A 22,049-nucleotide genomic window follows, 5' to 3' on the forward strand; every position below is an offset into this window, starting at 1 on the left:
AAATCCCATTGAACTCAGTGCAATTGACTTTTGCGCTGTTTTAAGAGTCATTGAGATAAATATAGTTTAAACACCGTTTTACTGTTAATATTAGAGAGCTTGGCATTGATAGAAGAAGGGTTACTATTCTGCCTCCCCTGTCAATGGAGTGAGCTGATTCCTATTGTAACAACCCACTCCAGGTTGAAAATTAAGCGGCGAGTAGTAGTCAATACGGAGTACTCGCTCGGACGCCCCTTGGTTCTGCTCCTCCCGCGATCAAAGCAAGAGGGGCGGCACTGGCCATGGCAGCCCCCGTCTCCGCCCCTCCGCTCTGCTGCTTCTGCTCCTCCTCCAGCTACAGAGCCAGAGTGGCAGGAGGAGAAAGCCGCGGCGATTGCCTTTGGAGAGTTTCGCGGAGGAGCTGGGCGGGGGGCGGCCGAGCGGCACAAAAGGGAGAGAAGGATTCAGTGAGATCGGAGCCTCTTAACTCATTTCCTGCTCTTCGCACGGTAAGAAAACAGAACCGATCTAACTTGCCGCGGGGCCTTCGCTTGCTTTGCTCGACTGGGATGTTGCAATAATAATAGTAGTAGTTAGTAAAAAGCGGTGAGGACACGACGGTGACGGGGAAGGGAAGAAGGGGAGAGGGGGAGGTAGGTTTCGCCGCTCGCTCTCAGTATCAGTTATCCCGGGAAATGCAGGCCGGATTAGGCGGCACCAACAGAGGAAGAGGCTGCATTTGGAAGGGCTTTGAGGGAATTGGTTTTAGATTCCCTGTGAACGTCACTAGTTTGGGTGCAAAATGCAATTTCTTGGGCGAGGGTGATCATGCTTCTTTCGCCTCAAAGACGCAAGTCCACTTTTGACCCAGTGGCAGAGAATAGAGATTGCAAAAGCTAGGGGCGGAGAGGGGGAGAGAGAGGCACCCAAGCGGGAGATCTTGGCCTGCTCGAGCCTTGGTTTTCCCCCTCTCCCCCCCCTCCCAAGAAGGCTGCATGTGGGTGTCAGATTCACTAACAGACGGCGGCTAGAAGCGCTTTTCCCTAATCCGAAACCTTCGTTTCCCCCAAAACTTGCTAGGCTAGCCATCTGCCAATAGGAGGCGTCGCGCTGAGTGAGGTGCCTCTGGCGGCTGGTCTTATCAACACAGTCCAAATGGTATAAATCGATCGATCGTGGACGAATGAATTAAATGTGGTGACTTTTTGGGAAGAAGTGGGTGGAAAGCAAATGATATATTGGCTCGAGTTTCTTTGGACGTGCTTTAGCTCAGACTTACTGGTAGGTTTGTATGTTGCTGGAAAGTTTTGGGATCCTTTTTAGAGAGACACTCAGCTGAGGTGACCGGCGCTTTTATCCGAGGTGAGCTGAACGGGGAGAATTTAAGTATAAATAAAGGGAATCAGCGGGAGAATATTATCCCCGCCCCTTTTCAACATTGTAGCTGTTGAAGCTCTTCTGGGTTTATGTTTCTTCGGGGTGGGCGGTGGTCGTGTTTACAATGCCAACGAATGAATTACGTTGCTTTCGCTCCATATACAAAATATAAAGTACGGATGTGAGGTCTGTGTGCAATCAGTGGGAGGAAAAGTATATTTATTGTTAAAAAAAACAACCTCCCCTATGCATGGGTCCTAAAACTGGTGTAAATTTGAAGTAGGTGGAAGATAGTTTCAGAAGTAGCTAAGTCTGTGTGTTACTTGCCTGGAAGTCCTGTTAGTTCTAGGGAAAGTACCTATTTATAGATAATGTACCTATCCTGAACATGCACACCCCCTGCACAAATTCTTCTGAACTCAATGGTACTACAACTTTAAACATAGATTTATCTCTAGTGATATAGGCAGATCATATGCAGGTTTCTTCTGTTGATTTCACTAGAACTTAATTCCAAGTAAGGGCACTTGGTGGGGTTCTAGGCTTGCTTGCATGTCCCTAGGACTGGTTTAAGGATTGCTGACTGAGAACACTATACTGAGAATGCCTTAATCAGTGCAATATTATGCATGTTTCTTAGAAGTTTCACTGTGTCCAATGGTGCTTACTTCCAGGAATCTGAGTTAGGACTGCAGCCTTGGTCTGAAACCCATTGCTTCTGAATATGGATAATGGAGGATAAAAACCAGAAGACAACTACGTTTAAACTGATTGTCAGTGTAGCTTTTTATAGATTTACAGATTTGGGAAATGCTAAAAAGGCTGTAATGTTATGCCTACTTACCTAGGAGTACCTCCTGTTCTAAGTAACCATGCATAGGATTGTGCTGTAAATGCCCCTTAATGAAAACAGTCTCATGGAGTAACTCAGAAATAAGTTATGGGGTTCAGAAGTATTTGCTTTCTAGTAAATGACTTTTATTTGTTTTGCCATCAATTTTATGCCTGATGCTCTTTTTAACAGCGGATAATGCCTCCTTTTTAACATCTAATATTCACTGCTTTTTCACCATCTGCCAGTTAATGTTTTAAATCTTGTGGATGTGCCTCCTTTTTGTTTGGGTGAGATTTGTGTTTTAGTGAGTTATGGATGGGATAGGGTATGGGCACCCCAATTCCATTATTATGAATAAGGAGAAGTATGGTGGTGCAAGACAGATGGTCTGCTAGAAGGAGAAAGGGGTTAGATATTTAAGAGCTATTTGCATATTTGTTCTGTCTCCAAGCCAAAGAAACTCAGATTGTTTTGATGGCAAACATTCAAGTCTGGTGCAGTTACTCTTGAATGTTATCCAGGACCTGAACCTGGGCAAGGATGTTGATCTGCCCTACGTTTGGAGACTTGGCTGGGTGATGGATGAGTCATTGATCTCTCTTTGTGTCCAGCTGGATTCTAAGCGCGCCATCTACCAAGACTCAGTGGTCTGTGAGATTGTGTTGCCATAGTCTAGGATAGCTAGGATGGTGCTCTCCAGATGCTTCCCATCAGCCTTGGTCACCATGGCCAATGGACTGGGGTGATGGGGGTTGTAATCCAGAACATCTGGGGCACACCACATTGGAAACCACCTCACCTAGTCTCACAGAATTGCAGTTTTTAGTGTTTGCATCTAGAGTTGGAGTCTCAGGACAGATTAGAAACCCTTTTGGTGTACCATGTATCTTGCTGCTCAAAAGCTACTCTGCCAGAGTGAATGGAAATGGCTTTGGGGAATTTCAACCCCATGACAAGATCTATCTGACAGATAGACCATGGGCATCCAGATCATCCGGACCCTGACATGTTAGTAGGGCACACTCTCAGTTTGGATTTTTGGATTGAACAGTGACGATCTGTTGTGTGTGTGTATGTGTAATTCCCTTGTCGTGGTCAGATCAGTTATCTGGTAACCCAGGCAGCAGAGCCAATAGTCAGGGATGATGGGAGTTGTAGTGCAGCAACATCTGGAGGGCCATAGGTTCCCCACTTCTGTGTTAACATGTAGGCTATTGGTGATCGTAACTTCCATTTCAGATTGTCCTTGGCATCTGATGGATCCAACTGGATTTCAGACTGCCTTGGGTGGCTGGCAGTCCTGCTGATAATCTGGTCAGTTACTGGAATTTGAAGTTAATCTGGATAATCAACCCAGTATTTCCTAGACATACTCCATATCAGTTCCTTGCTTTTCCAGGGAGCTTGGGGGACTGAGTCAATTGGTGAAACAACTGGAATATGGATGGACAAAAACTCGTAACAAGTCCTACTAAACACTTGCTAGAACCATTTGGTGGCAGTGTTGAAAAAATAATACTTTTCTGTTCTCTGCTAACATTGTGTCTGTGTTGCCACAGCCTAGTGGAGCTTTTCTGAGTTGTAAGAGGCCCTTCTCCATCTTTGGCCCTCGGGCAGATTCTCATGGGTTATCAGAAGGCTATTGCAACACTCTTAGTAGGCCATTTTCAGATAAAATCACTTGCATCTACCCCACCTCTAGTGTATATATATGATGCAGTTGTAAGGATGCACCTGTAGAACTCTGGTCAATATATTCATAGAATCATAGAATAGTAGAGTTGGAAGGGGCCTACAAGGCCATTGAGTCCAACCCCTTGCTCAGTGCAGGAATCCAAATCAAAGCATTCCCGACAGATGGCTGTCCAGCTGCCTCTTGAATGCCTCCAGTGTTGGAGAACCCACTACCTCTCTAGGTAATTGGTTCCATTGTTGTATGGCTCTAACAGTTATCATGGATGAATGTCAGTTATTGAAGTCCTGGGTGTGCTTGGAGAGGTTCTGTCCTCTTGACCCTTGCTTGTCATGGCTTATAAACCCCGAGCAGAGAGGAATTGGGTGGTGGGGTCTGACAGGTAGTGAATGCTTCTTTGGAGGCAAGGAGGGAGTTGTCCTGGCTGGAAAGCCCTCCAATCTTGCTTTTTTGGTGGAGGGAGCAATTCAGATCTGTGTCGAATACCCTTTTCTGATTCTTTCTCCAACCATTTGAGGCAAGGTGCGCTGTTCTGTAGAGAGAGGCTTTTCTGTGGTGGTGCCCAAATTATGGAACATGCTTCAGTTTTTTAATTCATTGCCTTATTAATTTTAATCTCTCACTTGTTTTATTTTATTTTTTACTATTTTATTTATGTGATTTTTCTTATTTAATGTGACCTTCTTCAGTGCCTTAAGTGATATGTGAAAGTCAGAATATAAATTATGGATGGCCACCTAATACTCCAATTCTAAATATATTTTCTTAGAATTAAGTTCTGCTGAATTTAGTGTAATGAACTCCCACTAAAGTATGCTTGGAGAGAACAGCTTGTGGCTCTTGTCCTAAAAATACCTGTATGGGGTCTACTTGCATTTGAATGTATAATCTCTAGTAAATGGAGTTACTGAAGGCTAAATTTATAAGATCAGAATCAACCGTATATAGGTACTGCCCACTATGCTGTGTCACTGACATTGGGATCTTGTACTTGACCTCAAAAGTAACTTAATGTACAATAATGCAGTCTTAATGGGATGTAGGGCGGGTAAATAGCTCATATGGTTTTTTTAAAAAAACAGTAAACTGAAATTCATTGTAGTTGATGCCACAGATTACATAAACTAGTTCTGTCTTGTTGCATAGAAGTCAATGGGACAAAATGGTTTAGTATATGCTCTTGGAATAAGTGATTTGTGTTTCACTTTTATTATTTGCTCAGTACAAAAATAGGAGCACTTGCTGTTGTTTGCCAGGCCAATTTAGCAACCTAAATTCCACATTGATTGATTGATTTAACTAATATACTGCTTCATATTGCAACCAAAACTTCAAACTTCAATATCCCAACAAAAATCTACATAAAAATACAATATAAACTCCATATTCAAAATGAAACTATATTACTACTAATAATAATAATTATACATTTTAAGTAACATAAATAAGCAACAATAAATATCTCAAAACAATGTACATAAATAAAATAAATAAGCACTGCAAATGCAATCATATATGAAACATCAAAATACAGCAAGATACAGCATAAAGATGCAACATATTTACAGTATGTTATCTAGAAAATTTCATAAATATTACCTAAAATATATAATGTTATTGCCAAGATTATTCACTTACACACTTGCACTAAAAAGCAATAATGTTCTCCACAATCCTCCCATGCCCAGTCACACAACAACTGCACTCTTCTTACACCACTACATCACTCCATCCACTCAGTACTCACTTCAATAAAATATTCAATCATTCAACTAACCATTAATCATGTGCAGAGAAATAGGTCAGCTGAATAAGAACAATCCAATAACAGCAGAAAAAACCACTCATAATTTCCTCCCAGTGCTTGAAATTAGCAAGTTCATTTGAACCAAGTTTTCTGAACTACATCTGACAGTAGTTCACATAATTGCTGGGTGAACGAAACATGAATTAAGTTCATTTTGATATAGAACTTTGAACTATTTCTAGTTCATCTTCATTCCTTTCCCCATGCCAGCAGGGGTCCTAGACTCGGACTTTTAAAAATGAAAGCTAAATTGGACATCTGTAAAGAAAGTTGAGAGCCAGTGTGGCGTAGTGGTTAGAGTGTTGGACTACAACCTGGGAGACCAGGGTTCAAATCCCCACACAGCAATGAAGCTCACTGGGTGACCTTGGGCCAGTCACTGCCTCTCAGCCTCAGAGGAAGGCAATGGTAAACTACCTCTGAATACCACTTACCATGAAAACCCTATTCGTAGGGTCACCATAAGTCGGAATTGACTTGAAGGCAGTACATTTACATTTAAAGAAAGTTAGCAAGCAAAATTCCAAGGATTTTTAGGCGGATGCGAAGGTGCTGCTATTGCTAAGAACACTTAGTCTTAATCACTATTGCTAAACAATCAGAAGGAAGGAATGTGAGGCATTTCCTTGCTGAAGAGATTCCCACTTTCCCAACAGGAGCAGCTTGTAGCAAAAAGTGCAGGAACAAAGCAAATGATTCCTTGTGCCTTTACCAGCTGTGTGGCGGACAGGAATTAAATAGGACAAGTCTTTTCTAGCATGGAAATACAATTATGGGGAAAACTGCAGCTATTGACATTTTGTCTGTCAGGCAACATTTTAGTTGAGTGTGGTCCCTGATTTACTTTTGAACTCTATACTTCAGCATAACAGCTTGTAATATTCTGATATTATTCTGCTGATTTTTTTTGGCAGAGGTGATTTTTTATGAACTAAGAAGTTCATTTGGATGAACTTGAACTGAACTAATTCATTTTGTAAAAGGATGAACTTTACTTGGGATGAATTCCTTTGTGGACAGGATGAACTTGAATGATTTTCATTTTAAAATGAACTTTTCAAGCACTGTGCCCACCCCATTTATCACCTATGGCAATACAAACACTCTCTTCTCACCTTGAGAAATAAAGACCTTCCCCAGGAACAAACTCTTACCCTGTGGTAAGCACAGCCACCAGTACACCTGATGCTCACCACCTCACAGGGAAGATCCCGGACAATCAGATAAAAATAAAAACAAACTCCCTTTAAAAAACAATGCCCCAAGAACAGCAAATCAAAAAGGGAATGGGACCCTCACTCACGTGATGACCCTGAAGTGGGAACCCAAAAGGGGCAATCTCCTTTGGCATCACCCTTTTGGTCTCTACGTCCTTGATCTATGGGCAGCAGATGATGCTCAGTTGCTCAGAGTCTTGTCAACTGTTGTCATGCCTCCATGAAAATAAGTACATTTTCTCGTCAGAATATGAATAGCTTCCTGTTGAAGAAACAGTATTAATAAAATATTTTTGAACAAAAGACACTTGCACTTAAGTTTTTAAGTTTTTAATATTAGAAATTGAGGTATTCTGAAAGCAAAATCTCTCAGGTATGCATTATGGCTTAAGGAGTATGGTTCTTACCTGGGGGTAACCCCATTCAACCCAGTCAAACTTAAATAGGAGTAAACATGCATAGATTTGGGTTATTAGTAGTTGCGTTTGGATGGGCCCAGCATTACAAATCATTCTGATATTGCACAAAAATGGCTCATTTCTTTCTTTCTCATTTTTATTGGGTCCTTCCTCCACAAAACTCAGTGCAGCTTATATTTTGTCCTCACAATGCCCCTGTGAGGTAGATTAGATTGACAGACCATGCCCCAAGGCTATCCAGTAAGGTTCATGGCTGAATGAGAATTTGAACCTGGATCTCCTTTGTTTTAGTCTGTTGCTCTCAGGAGTGGGTGGGATTGTTCTGCCCTCCCAACACCAGCATTGCTGCTGCATACAGGGCTGGGATGTGGCATAATTATAGTGCTGATGGAGCTGTGTGGGCTCACCAGTGGAACAAATATGGTGCTCTCACTGGTGCACCCACACAGCTCTGAACTCACTTCTGCCCTGCCTCCCCCTAGTACATGGCTGTGACACTAGTGTTGAGAGGCTGATAGTGCCGTGCTGTGCCGGCCACTCCTGGATATTCCAAGCACATGCCACATTGGCTCTTACATGCACTTGGAGGTGGTGTTGTGAAGCATGATTGTAAACACAAACAGAGCTCACCAACCAACATGGTGTTGTTTAGTATACATTAAAGGGTTGTCTGCTCTCCTGTGAACCTGCCCATCAGAGGATTTTCTCCAGGTCCATCACCTGTAGATGTTAGATGTATGACCACTGGGGAAAGGGCCTTTTCTATGGTTGTACCCCAACTGTGGGACTTCTTCTCCATAACTACCCAACTAGTGCCTCCTTTATTAACTTTTAGATGTCAGATAACAACTGTTTTTCTGGACTTTTAGTGATTGATTTTTTTGTGGTTTAGGCTGTTTGGTTCAAGACATAGGGTTATTTCTACTACTTTTCTTATCATGGTATCATAGTGATGGAAGAAGCCGTATTTGGTGGAATGTTCTCTTTTGTGCATCTCTGTGTATTGTACCACCTACCATATAGCTTAGCTCAGTATCAGGTACAAGGATATAGAGTGGGGCTGGGAAATCTTTGGCCCTTCAGATACAGATAAAGATACAGAAGTTGTGCAGGGGGAAGGGAGAATTCCACCTTGTGGTTTTTCCCATTATAGTGTTGTAAGAACACATGCACTTGGCTGACTTTCTCTTCTCTTAAAGATACAGGATCAGTCTCAGGCCATGAACCTATGCTGGCTACTACTCCCATCAGTCCTGGCAAGCATGGCCAATGGCCAGGGATGATGGGAATTGTAGTTCAGCAATATCTGGAGGGCAGAAGTTATCCACACCTGATACAGAACCTGTGACCCTCCAAATGTTGTTGGACTACAACCAGGGCTGTGGAGTCGGTACACCAAACATTTGACTCCGACCCCTCTATTTTTCTACTGTCCGACTCCGACTCCACCCAAAATTGCTTCCGACTCCACAGCCCTGGAAAGCACTGTAAATGTCTTTTTAAATTGGAAGCTCTCGTAGGAGCATTTTTATCACTGCCTGAATATGCGCTGATCTTGGCATCACAGCATTTGTCTTCATCTGGGTCCAGTGTCATACGCTGACACACAAAATGTTTTCAATCTTGAGTTATGGTGAAATGCTCAAATACAGCTGACTTCATGGGAAGCTTCTTTGACATTTTGAATTTATAGTTTTAAAAATTTGTCTCAATCAAAATTTATTTTGAAGTTGGAGTCGGTACATTTCTACCGACTCCACCCAAAATTGCTCCCGACTCCGACTCCATGACTCTGACTCCACAGCCCTGACTACAACTCCCATAATTTGTGACCTGGCTGGGGACAATGGGAGTTGGAGTCTACAATATCCAGAGAACTATAGATTCCTGTGATATAAAAGTAGTCTGATTCTATGTAATAAGAAATTATTAATGTTTCTGAAAGGAAAGTTTGGCAAGTAGCTGTTAGATTAGGAGAGCGATCAGCAACAGCCAGCATGCAGATCTACTGTGCTGTTTCCTGAGAAATATGTTGTAATCATATCATGCGTAAATGTATGTTTAAAATGTCTAACCTACTTTAGATAGCTGCTGTCTCTCCCCATCACAGCTGGCATCAGGAATCGACATTGTTGGGCACCTGCCAAGGCCCATGTCTCAATACGAAACCCCTTGACCCTGCTGCAGCTCCACCTTGCCATCACTGATCTGCCCTCTCTCAGCAAGTGAGCAGTGACAGAGGAAGGAACAGCAGCCTCTGCTTCCTTGCATCCTTTCTTTGGACTTCTCTGCAGATTGGACCCAGAAGAAGAGTCCAGTGCTGATAGTGGCAAGGTGGGCCCATTCTGGGGTGCTGGTGGCGGCATTTATAGGTTCTTGCCCAGGGATTCCCCCCACAAGCTGGAGCTGACATTGCTTCCAATGCTATATGCTGTAGTTATCCCCTAAAGCCCTCTGGCTTAAGCTGATATGGGGAAGAAATTAAATTCTGTTTACATTTAAAGGTGAACCTACCTAATTCACGCTTTCTGAAATTAAGCGTGAACTGAAACACAGTCATCCTTTGCAATTTGCACTTCTCAGAATTTTGCAAGGCAGTTCTCAAGTTAAGCAAAGTATACAAAAATGCATACATTAGGGTAAGGTATGCATATATAGATGCATAAATGTATGAAAATAACATACAAAAATAAATTATATTAAGGGAAATTGCTCTGCAAAATTGCATACAAAATGGTAGATTAGGAGAAATCACACTAAAATACTGGTGAATTTTCATGAGGGCTTAAAATTTTTTTTTAAATACATACCTTAGGCTGCAGTATGCATAAACATGCATATATTACTGAAAATAAGATTTAAAATGCATTTGAAGGAAAAGTGCTTTGCAGAAATATGTATATTAGGCAAAATTGTATACAGAATATGTATATTAGGAGAAATGTGCACGAAAATGCTAATGAATTTTCATGATAACTTTTTTTAAATTGTAAACTGATGTGGGAATGTGGAGGACTGTACTTAAGATTGTAAAAATTAGAAAGTGAGAGAAACCAAAATCAACAAATTCTTCCATGCCAAGGTTTAAATGTTTTTTGTAGTCTCCAACCTTAAATTTTCTTTTTGAGAAGTCAATCCCACTAAGGTCAGTGGGACTTGTTTCCTAGTTACTGTTTTTAGGATTGTGGCCTTGGTTGTCTTTACAGCTTTATGGGATACATCTACCAACTCTGATAGCATTAGAAGTATGGTATGTAACACTTTGTCCTTGGAGACTGTGTATTAACTAAGATGCAAAATGGTGCTATCAATCCATCCTCTAATAACAAACTCAAGTGCTGAGTGCTGATGGAACTGGAGCCAGAACAGGACAACAAGGAAATAAAGGAGGAGATACCAGCATGTTCAGGGGAACCGCAAGGTTTGCAGAAACATAATTTTTTTTCTAGAAACCCCCCAAACCTAAGAGGGCAACAACAACAAAAGAAAAAAGCCCATTGAGCACTGAGCATGCTTAACGGCCACATAATGTTCATTGTCAGCTGGAAAACAGAAGAAAAATATAAAATGGAGGGGGATGGAATGGTCTGCTGGAGGAGTGCATAGCTGGCTGGAACCTTGAAAAGTAGTAATAGAGGGCATATTTCCAACTTTGAAATGGGCTTGCTTCAGTATCCTTAAAACTGTATGCTGGTCCAGTTGAAGAGCAAATTGGATACTCTGTGATATTTGTCAGTTTTATTTCCTTGATGTTTATCATCCTTCCATTCTGATTTTTTTAAAAAAAATATTTCACATTAAGTAGATAAACCTACTGCTGTGAAATAATTTTTTTCTGATATTGACAATGGGGAAAGCTGTTGCAAAAGTCATTTTGATTGCTGGTTATTCTAGCTGCATACACTTTGAAGAGAACGTTTTGTGTCTTGGAACAGAATCCAGCTGTCTATCTGCTTGGCACAGCTTGTGACCAGGAACACATTCTACCAGTTCTTTGAAAACCAGAACATTGGTTTCTGAGTGCAATTCAGGAATTTGGTTTCATTCCTCCCCCCCCCTGAAAGCTTTCTGTTGATTGATTGTGAAATTTTCTCTGTCTCTTGTGTGTTAAGAACAACTGCATGTGGTGCTTGTGGAGAACTGATTGGCAGAGCAATCTCTGCCTTAAGTATTGGAACTTTTTTTCCTTCTGCTGAACTTTTTTGAGTCTGGGATCTGCTCAGTCTATATGACAGAGCAATAACACACCAGCTTTGCTGAAATTTAGTATAATATCTTGCATCTGATATGTATTTTGCATAGAGCAATAGACCACACAGCCATGAAGCTCCCTGGGTGACCTTGGGCCAGTCACTGCCTCTCAGCCTCAGAGGAAGGCAATGGTAACCATCTCTGAATACCGCTCACCATGAAAACCCTATTCATAGGGTCGCTATAAGTCGGGATCAACTTGAAGGCAGTCCATTTCCATTTTTTTTAATTGCTATGGTACCTCACTTCTGCAGATGGCATCACCTGTTACAGGACCTCTAATACAGATCTTAATGTGCCTTAATGTATTCTTAGCCACTTCTTATTTTTCTTCCCCTTGAACCTTCAGGAAGGAGCAGTGTTTGTATGGGAGAGGACCTGAGCAATGTGCAAGTAAGGGTTTACTTTGTTTAATTTGTAGCCCCACCCCATCCTGAGGGATCCAAATTAACAAATTGCTCCTATCTCCCTTACAAACACTTGCTTGAACACTAGCTGTTAAGTCTGCGTTCATAATATCAGTGTGATTCACAACTAGCCTTCTTAGTGCTGGTACTGCTGTGGCTGCCAGATGGGGATAAGGGAACAGGCTCTGGGGATTAAGGTAAGGGGTGAAAAGATAAACAACTTGTGAGCCAGCTGTTCTCCTGAGATGTTTACTGAATGCTACTTACAATGTTTCCTAGGGTGATGATGGGTTATATAATGAACTTAATTTCTGAGTTCGGAATAAATGTTTCATTCATTTAGGTCACATCCATGCCACACATTTTTAAAACACATGGCTTCCCCGAAAGAATGCTGAGAACTGTAGTTTGTCAAGAGTGCTGGGAGTTGTAAGTCTGTGAAGGGTAAACCACTGTTCCTGGGATTCTGTGGGGGAAGATAAGAGTGTTAAAGTGCTTTAAATGTATGGTGTGAATGTGATCTTCAAGCCTAATTTGTAAGGGCTAAGGAGACACTTGAAGACGTGGAAGGCACTTTTCGGGAGGAGGTCATGCATTGGTGGGATTTCGGTACACTGCTGTTGGGAACTCCCACCCCACCCACGATTCCACTCTATCAGCACCTGGAATAAGCTATTCTTCAGGTGCATGCCTAGAATAGCCAGGTGGTCCTGTTACTGAGCAAGAGAGCCAGGGTGACGGGTACAGATTAATGATGCTACTAATAATATTTTTACCCACTCTTCTGCTCGTAGGGCAGCCAAGGCAACATACAACACAAGCATTCAATATCAAAGCAGAATACAAATTTAAAACCTTGCAATCTGAAAGCAGCAATATAGATAAAGGTTCATTTAAAAGAGCAACCAAAATTATTATTTTATTTATCACATGCATTTAATACCCACCCCCTCAGCCAAAGGTTCTAGGGTAGAGAATACATATATGTACTAAAAACAAAAATTAACAATATAAAATGAAACAGTATACATATACATCATTTGTAAAAATGTGCAATAAAAATTACTGTAAAATCACAAGAGCCAAACCAAAAGACTGTGGCAGCAAGACATAAGCAATCTCAGTCCCCACTAGACCATAAAGGCTAAGGCAAAGAGGTGCAACTTCACTTGCTGACGAAACAAGAAATTGCACAGTAAATGCCTGACTAATCTCCACTGGGAAGGTATTCCAGAACTGCAGTGGCCTCCCTGAAAAGGCCCTGGGAGATACCTAGCTAAGTCATGCTGAAATCAATGGACAGGTTATTTAAGTCTGTTGATTTCAGTGAGTATGGCTAACACTGAATAACATTCTCATCTCTTGTGCCCACAGCAAATGGCCTAAGTTGATAGCACAAAAAGCAGGGTGACTCAGGCAAATCTACATAGAAGCAGACAGTCTTTGGGTAATGAGGTCCCAGATAGCACTTTTGTTAAAATCTTTTAGTTCTCTTCAATAGTTTGTTGCATAGCAGCTGGATGAATACTGCTGTGCTTAAGATTCTCTATATACTCACCAATCAAACAGCTTGTTGGCACTGGTTTGGGTTTTGCATGTTATTTTCACTAATATATGCATTTTTGTGCACATTTCCCCCTCATATATACATTTTTCTACACATTACTTTGTTAGAAAACTGAATTGCAAAGTGTGGGGAATTTTGAAAGATAACTAAGTTTAACTTTGTATATTGTTTCAGGAAATGTGAATTAGATCGGTTCATATTTTAATGTGAATCTAACAGAATTTCTTCTCCCAGTCTTAGTCCAGGTGTGCCTATTTACAAATAATGCAGGGGAGAGGAGATGTCTGGGTTTTTTTATATGAAAAGGAGCAAGTAGAAGGGGGGAAGAAGTTAAACTTGTCCCCTTCCCTGCCTTATTTTACCACATTTATCTGCTTTAAACCATTTCCCTGTAGCCAATCCCGCATCCCCCCCCCACGCCTTTTTGATATTGGAAGCTGGAGTGTTTCTTTAGTTGCAGCCTGCCAGGTCTCTTATGCTTTCTTCAGCGCTCTAGGAAAGAGAAATATAGCAGAAGCTTTTCCTGACATGAGCATGAGGACTTGAAGAGGAAGGCTCACCTGAATAATTTCTGTCAGGCATCTGTAAAAGGCACAGGGAGTTCTGTGAGAGGACAAAAACAAGGCAGGCCCAGTATTTTGTACTTGCACGTTACTAAGTAATTGAGGATCTCAATTTTGATTAGAAGGTGATTTTTAAGCTATATGGCTCTGTTTAGCTTAATTGGTTTTTAATACTGGCTCTTTTGGATATTTTCTTTATTCATTTCTTAGATATTTACTAGGTTAGCAGAAAGCATAGAAACAACTGCAGCCTTTATGATGGTATCTTAGAACAGAGTTTTACACCAACGCCTTTTGGCGCTAACGGCCTCTTGAGATGAGGAGCAAATGTGGTCTTAATGCTGTGGGCCTAGGAGCCATTTTGTGATGTTATTACTGTGCATATCTGCTTAGTGGCTGATAAACACCCTCCCCTCTCCTTTTTGGTACCTGTTCACATGCTGCTGACAGACAGCTAGTGGAAAACAAGATTCCCACCATGACTCATATGTAGATCTCCACAACAACTCAAATATTTTCAGATAGTGTATGAGGGGATTGGGAAGGAAAGTAATGTTGTAGCAACGAATAAATTGATAAATAAAGAAAAATATTTTAAGTGATTTCTGATAATTTTTCTCCTTCTGTATTGAACCCTCATTAGTTCTGAGACACAGTGGCTGCTTTGGCACTTTGCTTTTACTGTGAGGCAGACTTTTCATAAGTTAAAGATTGGGCATAGACATGATCTTGCCCTTTTATGGCTTGTATTCTGCCACCAGACTGAGATCTGGTATACACATAATATTCCCCACATGGAGAAAGCCTGCAGGCTCTAAAATGCAGAAGACTGTGATAAAGTGAAGGGTCCCTCTGCCACAGCCATTCACTAACAAAATCATTCAGCAGTTTCATGGAGACTTTCTTTGTGATGGTGGACATTACAGCCATGGGTGGCAATGCCTGGAGGCTATGTGAAAATTCCCTTTTTTAAAAACAGCTGCTTGATAGTAATTCAACAGAGGCAGCTCATTCTGTAGGGTAAATATTGGTGAAGGGCTTAGTAACTTGAACCAGGTTTTTGTGAGAATAAGCACAGCCCAAATTTGAAATGGCATGGGATTCAGAGACTCTGTATTAGAAGGAACAATTCGCACCTGTTGAATATCTGGCTGGAACTGTTAGAATCACAGTGACTCCACCAGAAAAGAAGCAGCAATTCTGGGGTACATAGTATGTAATGGCTGTTGCAGCAGCTCAGTGCTAGGACATGTGTTCAATGTCAGATTGACCTCTGTCACATATAAAGTGTGTGTACCTGTATTTTTGCTAAAGAAAAATAATCTCGAGAGGTATCTTATTCAGGAAGAAAAACATAGATAACATACTGGTCCATAGGAGAAATCCATAATACAGTAGTATTTTTACTGGGACCACCCAAAATGTCACACAAACATGAACGTTATTTTTTTACATTTTGGTTAGTCCTAATGAAGATATCGCTGTATTGTGAATTCTGGATTTCTTCAGGCAATGCCACTGATAATCTTTGTGCTGTAGTATTATAAAATATGTCTATTATTTAAGGATGGAGGAGAATTTGATCCAGGCAAACCCAGGGGTGTAGTCATTCAGGGGCTCATGGGGTCTTAAACCCCTTCCTTTGCTGGAAGCCAGGTCCCAGCTGGGTCCCTATGTCTCCAGTGCACTATGAACCAAACAGCCTGAAAGGGGAATGTATAAGTCACTAAGAAGAGTCTTCTGATTTGCTTGTAATTTCCTGCTGATTGGAGCCAGTCAGAGTGAAAGGAGTTCCTATTAGTTCCTACCTCAAAAATCCAAGTTGTGGAGAGTGAGAATTCTGTAACCACAGAAGAGACAGTGAATCCTGATGATACCATTCCATGTACCTCATCAAGTAGTTTTGTAGCAGCAGAAGATAAATGTGTAGACTTTGAATCCAGTAATTCAAGCAAAATCTCTGACAGTAAGAAAGGACAGGCAAATGGTGACAGTGACAGAAAAACAGAAAGCAGTATTCAAGTGTTGGAAGTGGGGCAACAGCAACTCTTGTTTTGTTCTTTTGTTTATGTTCCAGAAGGGAGATAGTTAGGGTCCTCCAGATAGGCTTGATTACCTTTACCTGTGATGCCCTGACTGACTTCCTTCCATCACTAGACTGATGCGTCTTAAGGGAAGCTTATCTGCCCCTCCTCCTTCTGCCCTTTCCGCTCTTCTCTTCTCTTCTCCACTGTCCGAGAGAGAGGAGACACCTTTGTCTCTGCTCTCTCTCTCCTAGCCATGAGGGTAACTCCCAAGCCTGGGTGTTGCGCCTCCAATTTAGTTAGTTAGAACTAGGTATGCCTTTCTATCTACTATGTATTTCTATAAATAAAGTAGCTTTTCTTATTTTACTAAGTCTTAAGTCTCAGTGATCCTATTGCAGGGTAAAAGCCTGCTTTCTTAGGAAACGCACACACACTGGCACACTCGGATTTCAGACCACTGTTATTCTCTGCTTAGCAAATATAGTAATTTACACCACAATATCAAGCTTGGCCAGGTTTTAGACTAATCTTAGAAGGCTGTATAATCTTAGAAGGGGTCATGGCTGCAAGTACCATGGAGGGTCCCTGCAATTTTGGCTTTGCCACTGCACTACTGGGTAACCCTTTTGCGCTTTCCAAATCAGTATGTATTTTTAATGGGTACAAACATATAAATCCTAGGCTGAAGTGTGCGTAAAAACGCATATTACTGAAAACAAGATTTAAAATGCATTTTAAGGGAAATTGCTTTGCAAATTATATATATATATATATATATATATATATATATATATGTATATATATATGTGTGTGTGTGTGTATGTATATATGTGTGTATATATATAAAATTTATTTATTTATTTAAAATATTTCTATCCCGCTCTTCTACCTTATAATAGGGCACTCAGGGCAGCTTACAATAAAATTGAACATGTACATAATAAACATTGTACACAATAAAGATCACAAAAACATTAAAATAAATTAAAATACATAAAATGCAATTAAAATACATAAAATACTATACAGTAGGACCCTGCTTTGCGGTGTTCCACTTTGCAGCATTCCACCGATACAGCTGTTGTCAATTGCAGAAAGGCCCCACTCCTACGGTGCTTGTTCCACTTTTACGTCATATTTTGGGCGTCGGGCACCATTTTAGACAATGTTAGTCAATGTGTTTCGCTTTGCGGCGGTCTGGAATGGAACCTGCCGTGTGAGTGGGGCCCTACTGTGTACGCACGCATGCACGCACACAGAGGGAGTGGTACTGAAGGGACTACAGAGGTAAAAATTAACATAGAAAGCATAAAATCAGTGTCAGGCTCTACCCTCAGTCCCTCCCAAAGGCTCTCCGGAACAAGATCATTTTCAGAAGTCTCTGGAAAACCATCAGGGAGGGAGTGGAGGGGCTTCTTGGGGTAGGGTATTCCAAAGCTTGGGGGCCACAGCTGAAAAAGCTCTCTCCCATGTGCCTGTCAGTCTAACTTCTTCTATTCCAGGCACGCAGAGGAGACCAGAGGCAGATGAACTGAAATCCCAGGCAGGTACATATGGGCGTAAGCGGTCCCTCAGGTACATTGGTCCAAGGCCGTTTAGGGCTTTAAAGGTCAGAACCAGCACTTTGAATTGGGCCCGGAAACAAATTGGGAACCAGTGGAGTCAATAAAGCACAGGAGTGATATGCTCCCTGCACCTTGCTCCAGTTAACATTCTGGCTGCTGCATTTTGTACCAGCTGTAATTTCCAAACCTTTTTCAAAGGCAGTCCTACATAGAGTGTGTTACAGTAATCAAGCCTTGATGTCACCAGTGCATGTGTCACTGTGGCCAAGTCAACTGCTTCCAGGAATGGACACAGCTGGTAGACCCAGAGCTTGGAAGATTACTTTTAAAAAGTAATAAAATACAATTGCAGTTACGTGGCCCAAAAAAGTAGTGATTACTATCACAATTACAACTGCTCTGAAAGTAACTGATTACTTTACTTTTTCTCAAAAGTAATCACTACAGTTACATTTCAGTTACTATTTTAAAAAAATGTCTACAGGGTGCTGGCCTTGGCTGCTGCACATCTAAGTAGCCCAAAACAACATTAAAAATAAACACACAGATACAGAGGTAGTAGAATAATTCTTTTTATTCATAAGGTAGCAATGGTGGTCTCTTTGCTGGTAAGGGAGGTGGGGAGGGAGGCTGCAGGCATAATCTCTCTCACTTAACCACCTCCTGGACCCTGCCCTGCCACCAACTAAGGGACACTCACCCAAGCAAACATTTTCCCTTGAGATGCAAAAAAGTTAAAATACTGCAAATGCGGCACAGTAGCCAGAAAGGGTGGTGGAGGCCACTTTGTATGCCAAAACATGTCATCTTTCATCTCCACAGTTCTTTATCTCCATTCTGCTGCTGCCTCCTTCTCCTCCTTTATTCATGTTTTTGCCCTCTGGCTCCTTTTTCCCTCCACTCCATTTTTTTAAACAATTGTTTTCTCCACTCCACCCTGTCTCACTCTCCACCTTCTCCCTTGTTGTCTCCTACTCACCCACAGACCATGATGATAATGAAAGTTAAGGAGGAAAGCACAAAAGCAGGACTACAACTGAACATCAAGAAGACTAAAATAATGACAACAGAAGATTTATGTAACTTTAAAGTTGACAATGAGGACATTGAACTTGTCAAGGATTATCAATACCTCAGCACAGTCATTAACCAAAATGGAGGCAATAGTCAAGCAATCAGAAGAAGCCTAGGATTGGGGAGGGCAGCTATGAGAGAACTAGAAAATGGAAATGGACTGCCTTCAAGTCGATTCTGACTTATGGCGACCCTATGAATAGGGTTTTTAGGTAAGCGGTATTCAGAGGGGGTTTACCATTGCCTCCCTCTGAGAAGCAGTGACTGGCCCAAGGTCACCCAGGGACTTGGCTGTGTGGGGATTTGAACCCTGGTCTCCCAGGTTGTAGTCCAGCACCTTAACCACTACACCACACTGGCTCTCAAAGGTCCTCAAATGCAAAGATGTATCACTGAACACTAAAGTCAGGATCATTCAGACCATGGTATTCCTGATCTCTATGTATGGATGTGAGAGTTGGAGAGTGAAAAAAGCTGATAAGAGAAAAATCAACTCATTTGAAATGTGGTGTTGGAGGAGAGCTTTGGGCATACCATGGACTGCGAAAAAGACAACCGTTATAACCAAGGGACTTCCTGGAGCTATTATTGCAAATAAATAGTCTGAATGCCAGCACTCCCCCTAGGCTCCTAGGTCTGAGGCTTTGATTTGTAAGTTTGACAGTTTGATTTAACATCAGTTCACAAAAGCACCAAACATCCAGAAAAAAGTTGGCTGCAGGATCCCCAGTTCCAGTCTCACTTAATGGTCCTCAATAAGTCATTTGAAATCTGCTATATTAATGAAGCATTATTGCTGGATACCCCAATATCACCACGCACATACATATGCGAAGGCAACTCCAGATACATAGCCCAACCACCTCTTCAGAGTCCGTCTACTACCTCAACACTTTCAATAAGCTAGGAGCCTCCAGACAGAGAGCTCATATCTCAGTAGCAGAGGATATGTGTTTCATGCGCTGACAAAGCTAGCAAAAGCCCTTGGCCTGAGTGGCTGCCAGTCAGAGGCAGTAATATTGGGCTAGATGAGCCACTACTCTGATTCAGTATAAAGCAGCCTCCTATGTTCAGAAAACATGTTCAACTCGAGGCATCTCCTTTCAAATCCACAGAACTTTCCAAACATGATACACACACTCTCCCCTATGAAGAATTCAATACCTGACAGAACTTCCTGGGTCTTTATGACCCAAACAAAACATCCATAATTCCTCCTTCATTCAGAACCTGGAGAACTAACAGTCTACCCTATTCATGTTTACTCAGAAGCAAGCCTCATTCCCGATCCATCTGTCCTTGACCATTTGTGGGGAAGAAAGCAAATATTTCACCAGAGAGCAGGAGGGTTTTTTGGGGGGATGGGGGTCCAGAGTTCTATAACAAGAGTATTAAGTTAAATTGGACTTGCTTCCAAACAAGCGTACTTATGATTCCAGTCACCATGCAGCCCAATCCTATGTATGTTTAGTGAGATCAATGCAACTTAGTCCCCTGAGTGTGTTTAGGCCTGTGCACCAGTGCTGTGAACCAATCCTATGCATTCTAATTTTTTTTATGCTCAGAAGTAATCCACCAAATGACCCCCATATCCAATTTTAGATGGTAAGCTCCTCCAGGCAGGCACCTGTCCTGTGCCTTAATATGCAAAGTGTTGTTACCTAAACTGCAAAGTGTTGTTACCTGAACTCGCAGACTCTGGACTCCCAGCTAGGCTCTCCTCCCCACTGGGTTAGACCAGCATTCACCAGATATTCAAGCAGCAGGGCAGGATCCAGGAGGACTCCCAAACTGCGGACCTGCTCCTTCAAGGGGAGTGCAACCCTATCCAGAATAGGTTGCAACCCTAACTCTTGCAGTTTTCCCCTTGAGCAGTAATATTAGCCAAAATTGCATACAAAATATGCGTATTAGGAGACAAGTGTACTACAACGCTAATGAATGTTCATGGTAACTTTTTTAAAATGCAAGCTGATGCAGGAATGTGGAGGTCTGAATTTAAGAATGAAAAAATGAGAAACCGAGAGAAACCAAATCTGACACATTCTCCCATCCCTAATAGCAGCCTCACACACTGAAATGTAGCAGATTCAGCTTTCCTACCACCTACCTTCTTTAAAAACACAGAAGTGCCCCTCTCCTTTAATGATGCTAGTTAAGAAATCCAATCAAGCCCTGTTATTTTGTTACCACAGTGGTATGCTATTTTTCTGTGGTGCAATTCTACAGTGTTCCACTAATGTCTGGAGGAAGCATGTATACAGGGTGAACATTGTATTTCCTTACTGTACATATCGCCTCTCTAGGGGCCTCCTGATAGTCACATGGTAGTAAGAAGCTGTCATTTGCTCCATCCACATAGTTCTTCTATCTGGATTGTACCACAGCACTGCAGGTCTGCAATCTCTGGTACCATATGAATCAGGCACTGTTAAGCAAAATTGTTATTGTGATTGATTATATATTTATGTATCAAAATTTCATAAATATCAGATGCCCACTGAAAAACAAACTGAGAGACATAATCGGAAGTACAGTTCTTGGGATGGGAGAAAAGGTAATTTTATTAACAACAACAACATGTATAGGGGAACACTAAATGACCAGTCACTCACCTCACATAGTTTACATGCTTTGAGTACTCCAGGCTGCCATTTTACCATTTGTCTCCTATAATGAGTACAGCGTACTGTTCAGTAGCAGGAGCTAATTATGGATCATATTTTGTAAATACACCACACAGGCCTGGTTTGCACATCATGGAAAGCCAAGCTGGAATAAACCTTGGCTACAGCTTGTGGTTAGTGACGAGAGAGCTCAAGCATGAGCCCAGGTTCAGATGGCGCGCTAAGCCAACATGGCGTAGTTCAGTGCAGTGCTGGATTAAAAATGGGGTGGAGCGGCTGTGAGCTGCCTTCTAGGAGCATGCATGTTCATTTGGTCCTGGTCAGCTATAGTTTGGCTTACTATGATGTGCAAACCACACCACACAAACATTTTTTTTCTTGTTCCCTTACAGTAGCCACACTATTTGGTTTAGGACCCAAACAGGGAACCTGTGATCCTCCATATACTGAAGTACTCCAACTGCCATCAGCCTCAACACAATGGCCAATAGTAGGAGATAATGGGAACTGTAGTTCAGCAATGTCTGAAGACCCACAGGGTCTCCATCCTTGGTTTGAGATTAAGGTAGATGCTGCCTGAAAAAGCTGTGAGTAACTTCTTGCAAGAGTTGGGAGGGCTGAAGCCTACTATAATCTTC

General features: G+C 41.7%; 1 protein-coding gene across 9 annotated transcripts in view; it reads left to right on the plus strand.

Annotated features, from left to right (window-relative positions):
* The first annotated feature begins 330 nt into the window (after window positions 1-330).
* The window catches only part of GREB1L (GREB1 like retinoic acid receptor coactivator), a 300,655-nt gene continuing 278,936 nt past the window's right edge, over window positions 331-22,049 (plus strand). For 7 of the 9 annotated variants that reach the window (XM_061596493.1, XM_061596580.1, XM_061596564.1 and 4 more), the window contains exon 1: window positions 331-491. The gene's annotated coding sequence lies outside the window, so the exon portion shown is untranslated. Of the gene's footprint in view, window positions 492-1,279; window positions 1,345-9,440; window positions 9,665-22,049 lie in introns of those variants that run through there. The other 2 variants (XM_061596502.1, XM_061596510.1) reach the window with 2 other exon arrangements.

The sequence above is a fragment of the Rhineura floridana genome, chromosome 1 (assembly GCF_030035675.1).
Source record: "Rhineura floridana isolate rRhiFlo1 chromosome 1, rRhiFlo1.hap2, whole genome shotgun sequence".
Taxonomy (NCBI): domain Eukaryota; kingdom Metazoa; phylum Chordata; class Lepidosauria; order Squamata; family Rhineuridae; genus Rhineura; species Rhineura floridana.